Source organism: Ornithodoros turicata, chromosome 1 (genome assembly GCF_037126465.1).
Source record: "Ornithodoros turicata isolate Travis chromosome 1, ASM3712646v1, whole genome shotgun sequence".
Classification (NCBI taxonomy): domain Eukaryota; kingdom Metazoa; phylum Arthropoda; class Arachnida; order Ixodida; family Argasidae; genus Ornithodoros; species Ornithodoros turicata.
Window position 1 is genome coordinate 208215504 of NC_088201.1, and position 16602 is coordinate 208232105.

At 44.5% G+C, this 16602-nt stretch overlaps 1 protein-coding gene and 1 long non-coding RNA gene across 3 annotated transcripts in view; one reads left to right on the forward strand and one right to left on the reverse strand.

Annotated features, from left to right (window-relative positions):
- Positions 1-16602, reverse strand: part of LOC135379009 (mucin-12-like) — a 546819-nt gene that overhangs the window by 160577 nt on the left and 369640 nt on the right. The gene's annotated exons all lie outside the window — the stretch shown is intronic.
- LOC135375839 (uncharacterized) lies at positions 3916-5481 on the forward strand. The gene is made up of 3 exons (XR_010417409.1): positions 3916-4159; positions 4329-4467; positions 5148-5481. It is a non-coding gene; the product is annotated as an uncharacterized LOC135375839 (long non-coding RNA).

A 16602-nucleotide genomic window follows, 5' to 3' on the forward strand; every position in this document is an offset into this window, starting at 1 on the left:
GCTGTGGGGTCCATGCCGACGGCATCTGCAGCAGTCGTAGTGATAATTAGAAAAATAATATTTATACCGTTGTACTTTTTAGCCTTGTTCACCGTGTTTCATAGACTGAGGTCCATGCTTCGTTTTCGATTCCATGGTTTCGTTTGCCATCGTTATTTCTCATATTGGGCTGCAATTTTTCATTTTGTTTACAGTGCACACTATGACAGCCTGGTCCACAAGCGTTCCAGGCTTACGCGGGCCTGCACTGGTGTACCTTCGCTAAGCGAATAAAATATATAGTAGGAATAATTCAATTCAATTCGATTTATTGTAAACTAAGGATAACACAGCTAAAACTGACCCGCCTCAGCCTCCAAGGCTTGTGGGCCGGCACCGCCAGACAAAAGGCGAATAATAACACTGAAAACATAAAAGAAGAAGAAGAAAAAACTACGCATAAAATACAAAGAAATGAATTATACAGCCGTTAAGCTAACAAGAAAAGAGAGAGAGCAAATAAAAGCAAACCATAGGTTCTAAAAAAAAATGAAGAAAGAAAGAAAAGAAGAGAAGAAAATACGGCCAATTAATAATAACTATTGAATGTAAGCTGATATGATGTAAGATTGAAGGAATCAGGAGGGAGATTGTTCGATAATAACGACAATTATAATATATTTTATCTCTCCTTCTTGCAGAAATCAGAAAATACTGGGCCGACCAAGCCAGAGACGGCTTGTGAGCCTGCCCCGACACACAAACAAAACAAGGCGCTGATTGTTAGGCAAAATATACGAGCGCATAGTGCAAGAGATGTACGTAAGGATAAGACGTAAACAGACATAATATTGACAGACAACAACAACAACAACAATAATAATAATAATAATAACGACAAAAACCACACTCGAGAAAAAGAACACACGAGGGTTTATAGGAAATGAATAACGCCAAGTGGAAATATATAGGTGACGAATCCAGTGTAATGCAAGCAGGAGGAGGGCAGGTCACTGCGAGAAGGCCGTCGGCACATTAGACCGTGACGGCGTCGGATGACCTGCGTGGAGGTGTGAAATGGTGTGGGCGATTCTCTCTCTCTTTTCATTCTAATTCGCGTGTGCATATGGGTCTCCTCCGCCTGCATGCATGGGAGCTCATTTGTTATCTCCCACATTTACGGCAGTCTCTTGACGCCTAAGACCTGCCGGCGCCGTATGCACATACCTCATAAACTACCCCAGTTCGGCATGACGATCTATGGGTAGGGCCTTGTGTTACAACTAAAAAAAAAGAAAGGTAACTGTGCCGACATATGTCTGAAAGCGTCCGCGGAAAACCCACGAAAAACCCCAGACAGGACAGCCGGCACCGGTATTCGAACCCGGTTACCTCCCACTCTCGACGTGACATGGAAACTAACTGCATGTCCGAAAACTAACTTGGCATAGTGCCAATTTAGCAACCATTATGGGCACTGCAAGGGCCGCACGCTCAGCATGACTGTCTCTACACCCCGTGTTCATCTGAAATGTGAGAAGCGTTTTTTTTTTTTTTCGACCAGTAAATCCGCTTTTCCACCCATTTTCCATCCCTTTTGGCATTTCTTGAATTTGGCATTTTGGCATTCAATTTTTATATGTTTCACGCAATATATGAAGGTCATTCCTGTTTAATTTCGTCACTAATTAGCTCCTCTTTCACGTAAAATGATTTGATGAGGTTTGATTTTTGTTTTTATTCTTTTTCTTTAAAAAAGCCAGTGGTCCCGATACGGAACTACATCTGCGCTTTTATTCGTTGGCGTTGGAAGAATTCCAAAAAATCAAACAAAAAATAAAAAGTCGGCTTTGCGCCCAGGAGTTAAAAATCCGCGGAAACTTTGCGTTCCCACCTCGAACGCAAACGTAAGGGAGGTTGGCCTGTCGACAGCGTTTGCAGAATGGCAGGGCCGAGAGGAACCTTGAGCAGATGCATAAGGTTTTTTTAGGGCGCGTGCAACACGAGTCGTGTACGTGAAGTGATATAACAGAAACGCTTGACCCCAATGCCTATTTTATCTGCTTCTTGCACAAGGCCCTTCTATACAGAAGGCAGGCAGTCCACATCCGTGTGTATTGCGCAACAACTGGAAAAAGCTTGACACCTATACGTCATGCGGTCCGCCCAATATTCCCGTTGAATCGGAAAAAATTCTAATTTATGGCACTGTATAGGCGCGTAAAAACGGGAGCTGTGCTGGCAGAGGTATTATTTTTTTCTCTATCCTCGATATTGCGAAAGAAACGGAAAAAATAAAAATAAAAAACTGAAAAGAAACCCGTCACAGCATCTACAGCGGAATATTCTGGTGACATGTCGTGACGATGATCCGGGTTTTTATGGCGCACTGACAACTAAGGTCATATTGCGCCAAAGCTGTGGTGAGAAGACAATGGTGGTTAGTGACTATGTAAAAGCAGAAAGATTAACTAAAATTATCGTTTTAGAAAGATTCAGACATAAAACGTGATACATGAGTGTAAGAGTAAGTAATGATTATAAGAAGACGACGAGCAATCGTCGGGGCTTTTCTCTGACAACACAGCTGAAGTGTTGAGTCGCTTTTTGCATCGAGTAACGCAATAAAGTTACAATGAGCAAAGCTGGGTAAAACTATATAGCATTTAAATAGCCAATATCTTTAATATAATCGTACATTCTCATGACAGGTAAAAGAGGTTGATCACTCAACAACAAGGCTGGGTGAAGTGGCAACTGATATCGGTAAAACTCTTGAAAGTGACAGTGACGATGACGTCAGTGTACAGGACACGTGATTATGATGTGCAGCACAGAGAGCTGCTCCTTATAGTGCGTGCGTTCAGGTGGTTCTTCCCTGCGCAGTAAAAACAGCGTGTGTGAGGTGCGTGTGTCCAATGCGTAAAACGACTAAAAACCACTGAATGTAAACGATTTTTAAAACTGGGTACCGGTTCCCAAAATTGTGTCTTTTGGCAGCCAGAGCTTGTCGTTTTCTCGTGTAGCCCTCTCTTGTTGCCATTTTACATTAATGGGTAATTCCATTTAATTAATTTGGTGACATGTCGATATTCTCTTATGTATGCGCGCCACACTCGTGATACAGCCCCACTCATTTTACCAACGTGTTTCCTTTGATGGTGTAATACGTGAAGGAGATATCTTTCTCACACAGCATGGAAAATGACGAAGAAACGAAGAACTTCGTGAACTAATGCTACCGAATTTGCTGTAAACTACAGTCGTAGTTCAACTTAAGAAGGAAAGGAAATCTAGTCCGTCGGCTCTCAAAATATTACTGCGCCGCAGATGAGACGGCACGGCACAGAGGGGTCACGATCGCTCTTTCGCGGCGTAATGTAACTCAGCGAAAAGGTAACATAACACTCGCTCTGCTTCCGTATTGGCTGTTAAAGCTCAGCTACGCCGATTTTCGAGTGTTACAGAATAGAATGGTACTCACACGATGTGTTCATAAGGGAACACTGATTATGTATGCAAAATAGTTATCCCAAACTCCTCGCGGTTTTCCGAAAAAGTGAATTTTTAGTTTCACTGACATCCCGTCTTGTGGCCCGCAAACCCTGTGTCGACGACACATTCGTGGTCTGCCCGCGCTCCGGCTTGGCATGACTTTTGGCTCGGTTTCTTCCGCCAAGCCGGCCAGTTTCTTCTGCCGAGCCGTCTGCTGCGCAGATTCACATTGGGGAAGTGATAAACAGTTCGCTATTAGGGAGCCAGTATATTTCTGGACCCACGAGGAACGTGAGTTTTGCTTCCTTCGACTGCAAAGCATTTGCTAGGCCAGTACTAACTTCCTGGTGTGATTCGTGTTCTGTGCTGCGTGCCGAGAATGCGTGAGCGTTTTGCTCCCGTCTGCAAGAACACTTCAGCAACTTCAGCATGCAGTTCCAATGTTTCAAACCACAATTATCCGAAAGGCGAAAGAGAAGTCTATTGACTGCAACAATCGGTTACAACTCCGACTGGGTGCCACATTCGAAAGCAGCGATTTGATCTGTTCATCTGGCTCATACGAATGTTACGGAAGCAATACGCAACTTGTTTCACAAGAAGCCGAAGATGTCTCGTCCGGGATGCTGTGCCAACCTTATCTGCAGCAGGAGATTGCAGGGGCAGGACTAGGCAGCAGATAAAGGTAAGACGCCTAATGTTAGACAAGTCAGTCATGCGGTGCAAGTTGCATCACGTAGAAGAGAAAAATACGCTATCTGTCAGTTATTGCTTCATCCTTTAGAGATTACGCCCCAGCGGGTGTATTCTCAGTACAGATTTGGAATTGCCTTATTTGTTAAATGATTTCGCAGGCATTCTGGCACCACCGAAAAGCTTGCACTCCACGTCTCAACTATCACCGTCTGGGTTTCAAGCTGAAGGCTGTCACCAGTGCCAACCAGACGCCCCTTCAAAGTTCATCTGTTTTTGTTGACGGAACAGTGACACCTGGTACTGAGACATTTCATTTTCTGATTAATCAAGTGCATTCCATCACTTGTGCTCGACTTCTTGTGTTCATATACCCTTGCTGTTGCTCGCTAGCTTAGAGCAACCATGCCTGAGGTGCCAGCGCTTTCAGAGTACATTTAAGCAGTATCATCGTATCATATGCACGGCAGCACATCTTGTGTATTTTGAGTAAGGTATAAATTCAATGTTGGCTCAGCTGTTGTATTTTGGTCACAAATAAGGTGTTCTTCCAGAGCGCTCAAGGGCAGTTCAAGCAGTTTCATGTGTGCAACAGCACATAGTTTTTCTCAGTTTTGACTAAGGTAAATTGAAATCTTCCAGTTGATGTCTTTCGGCCATAAATTATGTTTTTCGAGACATTCAAACAGCATCATGTGTGCAACAGTACATACTTTTTCTCAGGTGAAGTAAGGTAAATCTGTCCGCCGTGGTGTTCAGGCAGTGCAGCAGAAGCTTTCGTTGCACTCAAGTGGTATCATGTATACAGAAACTTGTTTTATGCCTTTCTGTAGCTGCTGTACTAATATTGTGAGTACAGAGACATTCCTGCAGAACATATCGGAGCATCTTGTGTGCTATTGTTTGTATCAGCTACAGCAGTATATTGATAATGTTAATTATTCAATGACTTCAGCTAACATTTACATTCTTACTTCCAGGTAAACCTGTCACGCAGATGCCCTACCCCTTGGTACGCATAGTTCAAGATTGTACCGAAACAATCCACCTGGAGCATTATTCTTCAATTGGCAGTGGCATTACTATCACAACACACCACATACTGCATGTCTATGGTGCGTGTACAATGCATCAAACCTATTCTCAGGTACAGGCCAGCTGGTACGCAATTACAACATGAAACAACTGACACAGAGACCGTAAAGTCATGTCTTTTCCTCCGCGCCTCGGGTTTCATGTTGTTATCCTCACATGCAGCTCAATTCGCCTTGCTGTGCAGCATGAGCAAAAGCATATATTGTTTGTGCTCACATGACACGGAACAAAAAAAAAAAGGAGAAACCTTCCTATGTTGGAGCCGAAGCGTCTCCTACTTATAGAGGTGTCCGAGTTACAGGATATGACGGCAACAAAAAATTGAAGAGATCACAGCTGTGAGAAATGTCCCCCTTCTTCAATTTAAGGTCCTTAGTAGTACCTGGTGGTGGTGCCTGGTATTGGTACCTCTACCCACTCTTTACTGATAATTATTACTGATTTTAGTATATTCAATTCTGTTCGGATTCTACTCAATGGCATTACCTCTGGAGCTTTTCGAGCAGCAAGGACTTGTCTCTGAAGCGTCAGCCCACTTCTCATAGCTTTGGTGCAGTGCTCGTTCAAAGGCTCTAGACAAACTGAAGACAAGTGCTCACATAAAGAATTACAATGTAGACTGACAGCACTTGTTTTTGGACTCTAAAAACTAAAGCAACAAAATGCTGAGACCAGTATAGGGGGAAAAAAGGGGCAAAAGTCAAGGCCACTGGCTCATTTTGGGTCTTTTTGGTGCAAAGATGGGCCGATATTGAGGTAATTTGGACAGGGTTTTGTCCGACTTTGCAGGGAAAACCCTATCCTACTTCCAAGATAGGGAGGTGTCCTACATAGAGAATTTCGTCCCCATGTAGTTTCAATAGGAGCCTGCCCGTGCAACGAAATCATGGGGAGTTGTCCGAGGTAGGGGGGTGTCCGACTTTGGAGGTTTTACTGTACTATAGAGCATTCTACATGTAATCTAACAGTTGTTCACGTTTGGATATTTTAACCATGGAATTTACCCTGCATGCACCATACCATGTCCAAACACAAACAACTGCTAGACAGCAGCATGTACTGTTGCCGTATAGCACTTATGGCTTGCGTCCTGTGATCGGAAACAGTGGTATCTTTTTCTGCTACAATCGGTAAACAAGCTACACCTCACACAGCCACACGTTTCCCCCCCGCATCGGACTGAACACATCAACAGACCATCCGAAGTTCTTTACGCGAGATTGAGGATTGCGCACACATGGCTCACGCATCACCACCTACTCAGAGGTCAGGATCCGCCAGCTTGTGCGCACTGCGGTGACAGCTTGACTGTCTTGCACGTACTGGCATCCTGCCCTCACTTCGAGCACCAACGCCAACAGTATTTCACTGCATTCTACAGATACCATGTCCCACGCCACCCAGCCCTTCTACTGGGTGACACCCCTCTTGTGCCGTTTGATAACGTCATTAAATTTTTGACCACGTGTGGGTTTCTTAGTCAGATGTAGATGATAAGCATTGCTCCGCTTTTATCCAATATCACCGAACTCCTCATGTAAATATCTCATTGTCACACTTGTAGATAGCTTTTAACTGCCATGCTCGCTTGCTATCGTCATCCTCCTCTCTCTCTTATCCTGGTCAATCTCATCGCTCATCGCTCATACCTGTAGATAGGTTTTAACTACCACACACTCTCTCTCACATCATCTTTCCCATAATCATCTCCGACACACTCACCATAGTTTTGGCGGTCTATGGCGTTTGTTGCCTTTGTGCCATTAAACACATAATCAATCAATCAATCATACCATAAAGCACTATGGGAAATGGCAGTTTGAAAAACTGGAGAAGACTGTCATTAGAATGGGGGACATAAATTTTGTGCAGTATGTGCTGTACCACGTAATGCACTGCAGGCCCACCACAGTATGGTAACGCTCTGAATACTGATTTGCTCAAAAAAGGAACGTGTGCGTTTCTTGTACTAACTTCCCCTTATGCAAAGTAAAAGAAAAATGTTTTCAGCCAATGGGGAGGGACAGGACATCATTCTGGAGTCTCATTGACCTACAGTGTGTCGTGTGTGAAGGTCATTTTGAAGAGTGTAGGTTGTACAAGACTGTGTTCCCACATTCTTGGCAGTGTTGACTAATAACCATAATAAAGTAGAGGGTACATTTGTTGCTTCATGTATTTGTGTGATGGCAAAGTATGTAGAGATACATCTGTCTCAACATGCAGGTGCCAAAACTGCTTTTTGTGCCTAAAATATGACAAATCGTTGTCTGCTCAACACCACTAATCATGTGCCGACCTCCATGACATGTCTGTGACATTCCAAAGTGATTAACATGTACCATAGATGTGTGCAATGCTGAAGATGACTGTGCACCTTCTATGGATTCTTGTTTCAAGAAAAGTACTGTGTGATTTGTACCTTCACAATTGTACATAAAAATAAAAAGTTTCCGGAAGGAAACATCCTGAAGGTCCATAGCGAAAAACCCTGAGACGAGGGATAGGAAGGGACATACACAATGTCTCAACGTAGTGTGTTTATGTCCCTTCTTGTATCTCCTCTTCAGGTCTAGCCATCATGGACACTATCACCAGCTTGCTTGCTGTTGAACCGTTCTTTCAACGATAAGGGTCACTTTCATGGACTGGATGGCAGCCAACATGCTGTCAATAAAAAGAATAATGGAAGGAGCTCAATGTGATCCTTAGGCCGTGTGTGGTCATTGCTTTCTGACAAATGGTGACTTAGAATTTCAGGACAGTGCCTGCAGTGGTAGTATTCTTGTGTTCTCACCCTTGACGCCCATTGTGTGTCATCGGTCACCTGTAATCTGCTAATATGCACATAGCTAAACCAAAGTATATCTGTATTTCTTTGAATACAGTTGGTACAGCACATTGTTTTTTACATGTTCTTTGGAAAATATAAATAAAAAATTCTCTACTCTGCAAGTCTCCTGTCAGCTCTACTGAGCAGCTTCGAATTTCACTAGAAGCCACTTGTGAAACCAAACTAGTGGTGAAAGTCCATATAGGTCATAGATAGATAGATACTACTATTATTATTAGATCATAGGTCAGGCTTAGGTCCTGGTTGGTAGCAACGCATTTGAAACAACATTAATACGCTGCAGTGGTCTTTTCTCCTTTGTTCCTTTTAACCTAAAAATATTGGGTCTTCGGCATCACCAGCCTTAGTTGCTGAGCATGCAGTTATTTATGCTGAGCACTGCAGTTTCATATTTGTTTCTCTCGACAAGCAAGCCCGCTTCCCCATTTTGATAAGAGTCTTTCAGCTTTGACAGGGCATTTGTGAACAAGGAAAACATTAGGACCATTGCGTATTTTGCTATGAAGTGCACTGTACAAGGCAGAGGACACCATCAACCATTTCCACCAAGGTTAATAAATTTGTGATAAAGTACATATACCTTTTGTCACTGACTAATTTGGTGGCAAAGTTACTTGAGTGACAGTTGTGCAATTTTAAGCACATGTTTAAAAAAAATAGGATATGGGAAGTGCTGACCGGTTGAACATGTGGAGTACCCAATATAATAATTTGGGGTTTACGTCGCGAGACAACTGAGTGTGGAATACACAGCACAGTGTAATGTTCCTTATTCTGGCAATGTTAGCATGGTTCAAGAAGTGGGAAATGTTGCACTACCCTTAATAACATCTGTTGGGCCCAGCAAACAGGATACACATACCCTGATCTGAAGACAGCATGCCTAACTCAAAAGCAATATGAGATCGACCCGTACGCGTTTATTTGCGAAACTATTATGAATGAAATATGGCCTGTGTGGTATAGAACAATGTGCACACTCAAGTAAACATGCAAAAAATACGTATAAGGGCTCTCGACCTACATGCCGCGATGCGCTCTACGAGATAAACAACACACTACAAAACTACATCCAACACTTTTTGTGCGGGGCAACTCTAATGAGCACTTTCATATCACCGACGAATGGTTCAACGAATGCAGTTCGAGTGGTCGCGATACATTCCTACGTCGTTCATTGCAGTCGCGCTATGATGCTGCACAATATATGTATCTCGTGTAACAAGCCTGGCAATCGCACGATGTGCATGGGCAGAAATACGGCCTTCTTTCTTTGAAGACCAGTCCTCTGCAGGTATATGCTCAAACAATCACCAAATCTCACGTTGTTGCTCAATCGCTCCCATTCCTGCACTTGTAGTAAAAGCAGCAAACGGGTTGACGTGAATGGCAGCTGAACGGTTGAACTGCTAAGTTCTCGAGCACATAATCACAATTTCACGCCGAAAATGATGTTGAGGTGAGTTCGCGGTTGTTGTTTCCATCGTTCAATAGTTCTCGGGATTACCTCGGACCATCGTAGCCGGCGGCCATAACGGCCATAACTGGATTTCCTCGCAAACGGGAGAAGACTCCAGGGAAGTCAGAGAAAGCCTCAGCTTTCATCCAATCAGACGCACGATTCTCTATCTACGTAGATGGAGCAGGTTTATCCCATCTACGTCACAAAAATGGCTGCGCCCATGGCTTGTTTTGGTTTCTTTGATTAATTAATTTTCGTAATAGGAAGACAAAATTGACAAACGAAGGTGCGTTTCGGGGGCAGTTGGATGTGCTCGTTCTGAATATCACAACCGTTTCAACACATCGGGAAATCGGCGTAGCTGACCTTTAAGGCATGTCACACACTCTAAGGAAAAAAAAAAAAAGGAGTAATTTTACTCCTTTTGGGGACTAAACGCATTGCCACAAAAGACAAACCATTTCGGAAGTAAATGAATGTAACAGAATGGAGACGGCCTTTCACGCTCTCTTCTACGAGTCCCAGGTGCATAATTCGCGTGCATGCACGAAAATACTTTGAATCAAATCGTCAACCGTGATATATCGAGTGATATAAAATCATGCGACATACATGGGCACCATTTGCGAAGAAAGAAGCGCTAACTATTTCTTAGTCTGTGTGGATGGAAAATAGCTAAGTTGTTTGAGTTGTACAGTCTTACGCCTAGAGATGCGAAGCTTCGAAACGGAAATTTTTTGGAAAAAGTTCTTTTCGGGTTTTTTTCCTCGTCTCCGGAAAAAATACCCGAAATCTCCAGGCGACAAAATTCAAAAATGTAAATTTTCGTGCCTTCGACGCGTTCCAACCCGCCAGCAGTGCCTTAGGTGCCTCTAATCCGGCATCAACCACCGACTTAGAGCTCCACCAATTACCTATCGCTGAGTAGACAGCAGTCTCATGGGATGCTCTGCTCTGCATTTATGCCTAGAGGGTGAACACTACTAAAGTTTCTAGCTCATTGTATGCTGTGGCATGGTCGGCAATGCTTCGACTCAGCAGTAACCGCGTTTGTTTCCATTTTTTTCAATTTTTCGGAAAAAAAACCCCGAAAAATTCATTCAAAGCGCTTCAAGATTTATGGAAATTTTGCATCTCTACTTACGCCATCAAACTGGCCAAGAGCACAGATATATACGTAGACTGTTACATTAGGAAGACCATTCGTGAAGTTTAGTGACGATTTGCAGTCCTGGGGAGTAAATGTCAGGGTTATAGGACTACAATAGGGAGCAATTGACGTCCAGGGGACTAAAAGATGTAATTACTGCCCGTTTCACTCATTTTTTTCTTAGAGTGCATGAGAACATGACATTGCGCTGCGCAGTGGCGCTGCAGTACTTCGCCTGGCGCAAAATCATTATCTCCAACAGCGTATACAGTTGACGAACTAGATTTCTTTTCGTTCTTCAGTTGAACACGACCACAGTTCACTATTCGTGACATTAAAAGCATTAATACATTAAGACGTTAAGAGCAAACGCGCACAAAAGGGAACAGATCCCCAGATGCCGAGAGAAAGCTTTTATGCTTTGTCTCCACACATACACAAAAGGACCGTACACAAAAGACCACGGATGCATTACGAAGAAAAAGTTTTTGCCCAGATGCCAAGAGAAATAGTTACTTATCTATCTCCACCTGCTTGCCCCACAAGCACACGAGTGGAGTGCACGATGCAGTGAGAATAAACGTTTTTCGCCAAATGCGCAGATGGGTTGTTTCTCTTTTGACTCCGAAGTCAAATATATCTCTTGGTTTACGCTATGAAAAAGAAAAAGAAAATACGAATGTGGGTGTAATAATGTAATGCCCTTAACCTTAGGGAGCGCGTAACTTTTGCGAATTGGAAAACAGGTGAATCTTAAGAGCACGCGAAAATTGCACTCAAGAATTGCCTCGTCGAAAACAATGCCGCAATGGCGAACTTCACTATAACGCGTCGTTGTACAGGTTACCACCCGGTAAGAAGAAAAAAAAAAGTAGTGTACGGAGAGAATAATTACACCTTCTCGTCTTCTGACCGCGAATAGACCTCTCCCTGTTTGTAAACAAATGACGTCATAGTGTCCGACAGCGCCACCAATTTGGTAGAGTTGAACTACGGGCGGGCGAACAAGGTCGCGCCCGAAAGTCAGGGACTTGAAGCGATTACGATGGTCCCTGAAACAGACGCGACCTTAGGTCCTTTACTGTTCTTTCAATAGAAGGCAGCGAACAAGTGCCCATTCCTGGAGCACAGCCGTCCCCTTCCGATTTGTTTCGGTTTCGGTCCGTCTTACAACGTCATGATGAAGTTTCTCGGGTAGAGGTCTATTCGCTCCCCAGCTCAGCGAATAAACCTTAAAAGGAAGGTCGCACCCGGTAAACCCACCCATGGAACCGATACCACTAACAACAACTTTATTACATTTGTACGCTATTGCATTAATTATTATTATTATTACATTACTTCACATTGTTACATTTATAATGAGCCCCTTCGCAATAAGGATCGAAGTCCTATGGTGTCAAGAAAGGTGAAGAGAGCCTTGAGGGCAGAGCGTTAGTGGGTTGAATGTGGACAGGGACCCGCAATTTTGTGGGAGAGAGGGAGCGAGAGTCTAGCTCGTTAAGGGATGCCACTATTATATGTTCAGCATCGGCCGAAAAGTGCTTAGATAATCAATAAACGAATTTTAAGCAGCAGCGCTTCTTCCGCGGCCGCAGTCCCGCAGCGTGACGTCACTCCCTAAACAGAGGAGTGAGAGGGCGGCGCTGAGAGGAGGAATGAGCTGCGTCGAGACGCCCGCGGCATTCCTTTGCTCAAGGTTGCGCCTTGGTTCTGAGGGAGTGACGTTTTCTCACTTTTTCCAGAGAGGGAATTCCGGAATACTCTCAACATCCGGCGTCTGTTCTTATCGTGTATTCCATGGAATAACGGTCAAACCAAGCCGCTATTTCGCCTGGGGTACGGTGGTCAGTGTTCCAGGAGGAATAAAATGACGCTATATTTTCCAAATGGACTGGAACAGATGCGACCGTCCCAGTGAACATGACTTAATCTTGCGCGCATTTAGTCTCATAAATAACTGAAATTACTCTTTCTTTTTTCAGGGTGTAGTGAGTATTACCACTACTTTGCAGAATAGACCTTGTATTGCCAACTGTAGGATGGGACAAGCGTGAGCTTGCCTACATCACGCTTCAAAAATAAAGCGCCAACTGCATGCAAGGGCTCATGGGAACTTGGGGTCAACTAGACCTTTTTACAAAAAAAAAAGCAAGCGCCACCTGTGTGTATTGTCGTCAAGCAAGCGCCTATGCATTGGCACCGACGCGGAAGTCCACAAGGACTGGCTCTCGCAAGGGATCATGGGCACTTCGAGGGCATTAGAGCGTTACGAGACGTCCAGAGACCGAGGTAGAAGAAGAACAACAACATGCCCGGTGTGCGCAGCGTCAGCCGGGATAAACCATAACCGAAGCAGACGACAGAGCAGTGTCCCTCAAAGTTCCCATGCTGCTTTGCGCCGCGCGCCTCTTTGTAAAATCTTCTATATTCCACATTTCCTAAATGCATTTTGCGCATTGTCGCGCGTTTCACGAAGCAAGTCAACCGAACCACTAATTTAGGATAATTTAGCAGCCGCTAATGTGTGCCCCGCGTCCGATTGGCGAAAAATTGGGCTCGCCAAATTAAATTATTTTTGCAGTACACGAAAACGCCCGTACATTCGCCGTTTAAAAGGCGTGCCGTTTATTAAAATACAGCACATTACCCACTTATGAGACAGCCATCACAAAAAGACCGATTGCAAACCTTCGATTCATTAGCGATAAATGATCGATTCGCCCCTTTTCTAGGATTCCATTTTGAGCCGAGGCGGGGCCCCTCTTACGGCTCTGATGAGGTATTTCTTCATCCTGTCTCATGCACTATTTCACAATGCAAATGTCCGTCTGTCAAAGAGGGAGCCAAGCGGTGACCCGTAAGAAGATCGTACACTTGGGCTATCCGTCATTCAGTTATGCGTCCGTGAAGTCAATCAGAGAATGTGCGGTGTTGTTTTGTATGCTCTTTGGTACACGCGCAGAATGACAGGGCAAATTGCGAAAAATACAGGTATATACACGTTTCTGGCTGTTATTCATTCATACATACCGTAATTTCACGAGCATAAGCCGCACTCGCAGATAAGCCGCGCGCATTACGACGCGACTAATTCGTGGGACAAAGGAGACATGAGAAGACCATGGACCCTGTGGTCATACTCCGGTGTCGGCATGCTGCACAACAAAGGAGGTCAGTTCTAGTGTTCTACCAATATCGGACAGCCCTTGTTGTGTGTTTTTCACGGGGTCAGTGACCTGCCAGAAGACATGAATCACTGCCACCACTTTCGTTAAAGCTGCTTGGGGGAAGGCACCAGGATGGTCAGTCTACTCGAATGTTGACTGTTACACATTGTCTGTGCATTCGAAGGGCGGTGCTGTTCCAGAGACACTGTCGGCCCTTTCGTTGGAACCGGCGTATGGGGAAAATACCAGGGAAAAATAGTCATCAGATAAGCCGCAGAGCGCCCGTTAGATAAAAAAAAAAAAAGCCGGGGCTAGTATGCGTGAAATTACGGTACATATATGTCTGGCCCGACCTGGCTGCTGAGAGGGGATCTTCGTTCCGTACTTCGACGCCTCGTGACTCCTCTGGCTTCCCGCCAATGGACCGCTGACATTATCCCTCCCCAGCCATGCTGAGCAGAGTTCCGACATAACTGTCGTCAAGATGTCGCACTAGTTCATCGACTGCGCCTCAATGTGGCGTTACCGCTTGAGGCAAGTTCACTCTCCTCAATGTTGTTACTGGGTGCTGTAGAAAATCTAGAGGGAATTTTAAACGGGGAGGATGCAGTTGAAGCGCGTGCGTTGGTCAAGCATGTATACCTCGCGAGTTATGGTCACAAGGAGCGCATGTTGTAAAATCTGATGTGCTTCGCGTACTTTATTGTTGCACTCAAATGATATCGACACCTGACATCCATACAAACTGCTACAAACTAGCGCATGTGATGATGATGGGATGATGTGGGATGACACTCGATACAACCTGATACGTGATCAGAAGTCTTGGAGATATCGGGTTTGACCATATTTTTGTGTGTGTTCGTGTTAGCGCCGCGAAGAAACTGTGGCTATGAGCGTGAGCGAAGTGGACGGCTAGAGAGAAGACAGCAGAAAGGAGTGGGCAACATCGGGGTTAGTGTGCGTCCTGGGCAGACTTCCTGGGGAACTGTGCCGACATTCGCCTGGAAAGTCTTCGGAAAAACCCAGGGAAAACCTCAGTTCACCCGAATTGGTCCGAAACTTATTCAGGAGACAATAATCGTGGGCAGTCGGGTTTCTTCCGGGAAAGTCAGGTCCTATTTATAAGAAAATAAAGTTGCAGGCAGACAGTGTCGAGTATCCAGGAGCTAGAGTTGATTGCACGCCAGTGTGAATTACAGGAAGAGTGTCGCCGCGTCTTCTCACAACCGATATCGGTCAGACTGTTGAGAATGCGTCATACTTTTGTGCATGTGGACTGAGAGGCGCGCGTCAGCTGAGCGGAAAAGTTCGCACTTGGCAGAGATTTTATTGCTGCGTATCAGGACAAGGGAGAGGTTTACACGCCGTAAGTGCAAGAGTAGCCGGTGCCGTGTGTTTCTTTTATTTAACAAAAAGCGCAGAACACATCTGCCGCGACTATTCAAGGACACGTAAACAGTGAAGGAGAACTTGGAATGCATGCAAGACTCCCTTTCTGGGCAGTACCTCTCACAACAGTCCCCGAAGGAAAGGGAAAGGTACCGAAAACGTACTTCAAGGCACCTTGTCACTGTATCACTTGTGTACCAACGCACTTCAATGTACCAAGGTTCTTGTGTGTGACAAACTGAAGCAAAACTTGTATGGTAGGAGTAAACACCTATATCCCGGGACTTTTTTTTGTATAAGCAAAAAAGAAAAAGAAGATGTCACACCAAATGTATACCTTACCGAAAACATATCGGTCGGATAATTCTCCAAGCGCTCTACAACTACACTTCGGCCCTCGAAACAGATATTTTAAAAGTTAGCTAATTATTACTGTTAGAGTAAATACCTATGCAGAATGAAAAAAATAGAATACTGTGAACAACGATACACGAGTGGTGCGAATGTTCAGATGGTCGCATTCGCGCAGAACTCTCGTTTTCTTCTAAATCACGGCGCATACAACTAAGTTGGGACATCACCCGTGGAACTCAAACGGACAAAAACCTTCGTAACGTAGTTTACAACGACAGAAAAATAGGCGATGTCAAGTTGCCGGTGATGAGTACACCAAAGAGTGATACTAAACGGTAGGAGCAACTTATTTATTCTGGACCCCTGACCCATCAAAAACTAGCCCTATGATCGACAATTATATTAAAGTAGTATCCAATGACCATTAAAAGCCTTCTCAACAATTTTGATAACCGGGGATCTTTCGTAACCTGAAGAAGTGCAGTCTCGTGTACGAAAGTCTTGTTACCATGTGTAAATAAATAAGTTGCTCCTACCGTTTAATATCACTCTTTAACGTAGTTTAGGCCAAGAAACACAGAGGGACAAACAAAACACGAGGCCCAATTCACCCAGTGCCACTATTCAACAACAACAACAAAAAAAAAAGCCTCTAGGGTCCGTTGCACGGCCTTTGAAATCACATCACTCCGCATGCTATGTCGTCGTTGTACATATACACGCCCGTAAAAGCTCACCGCAGGGTAACAGGAGCTCGCACTGCCTACAAAGTTGTCCCGCTTGTTTAGCCGTTTCCGCCAGGTGTGACTCAGCTTGTTTTTATTACGATTTTTTTTTTATGATTGCACCACGCATCTTTAGTGTACAGACACAAGCTGTGAGAAGGGCGCGCCAAGAAGAAGAACACGTATTAAACAATGCGGAGGAATTCCAAACCACATCCTCGGAGCGGCTACCC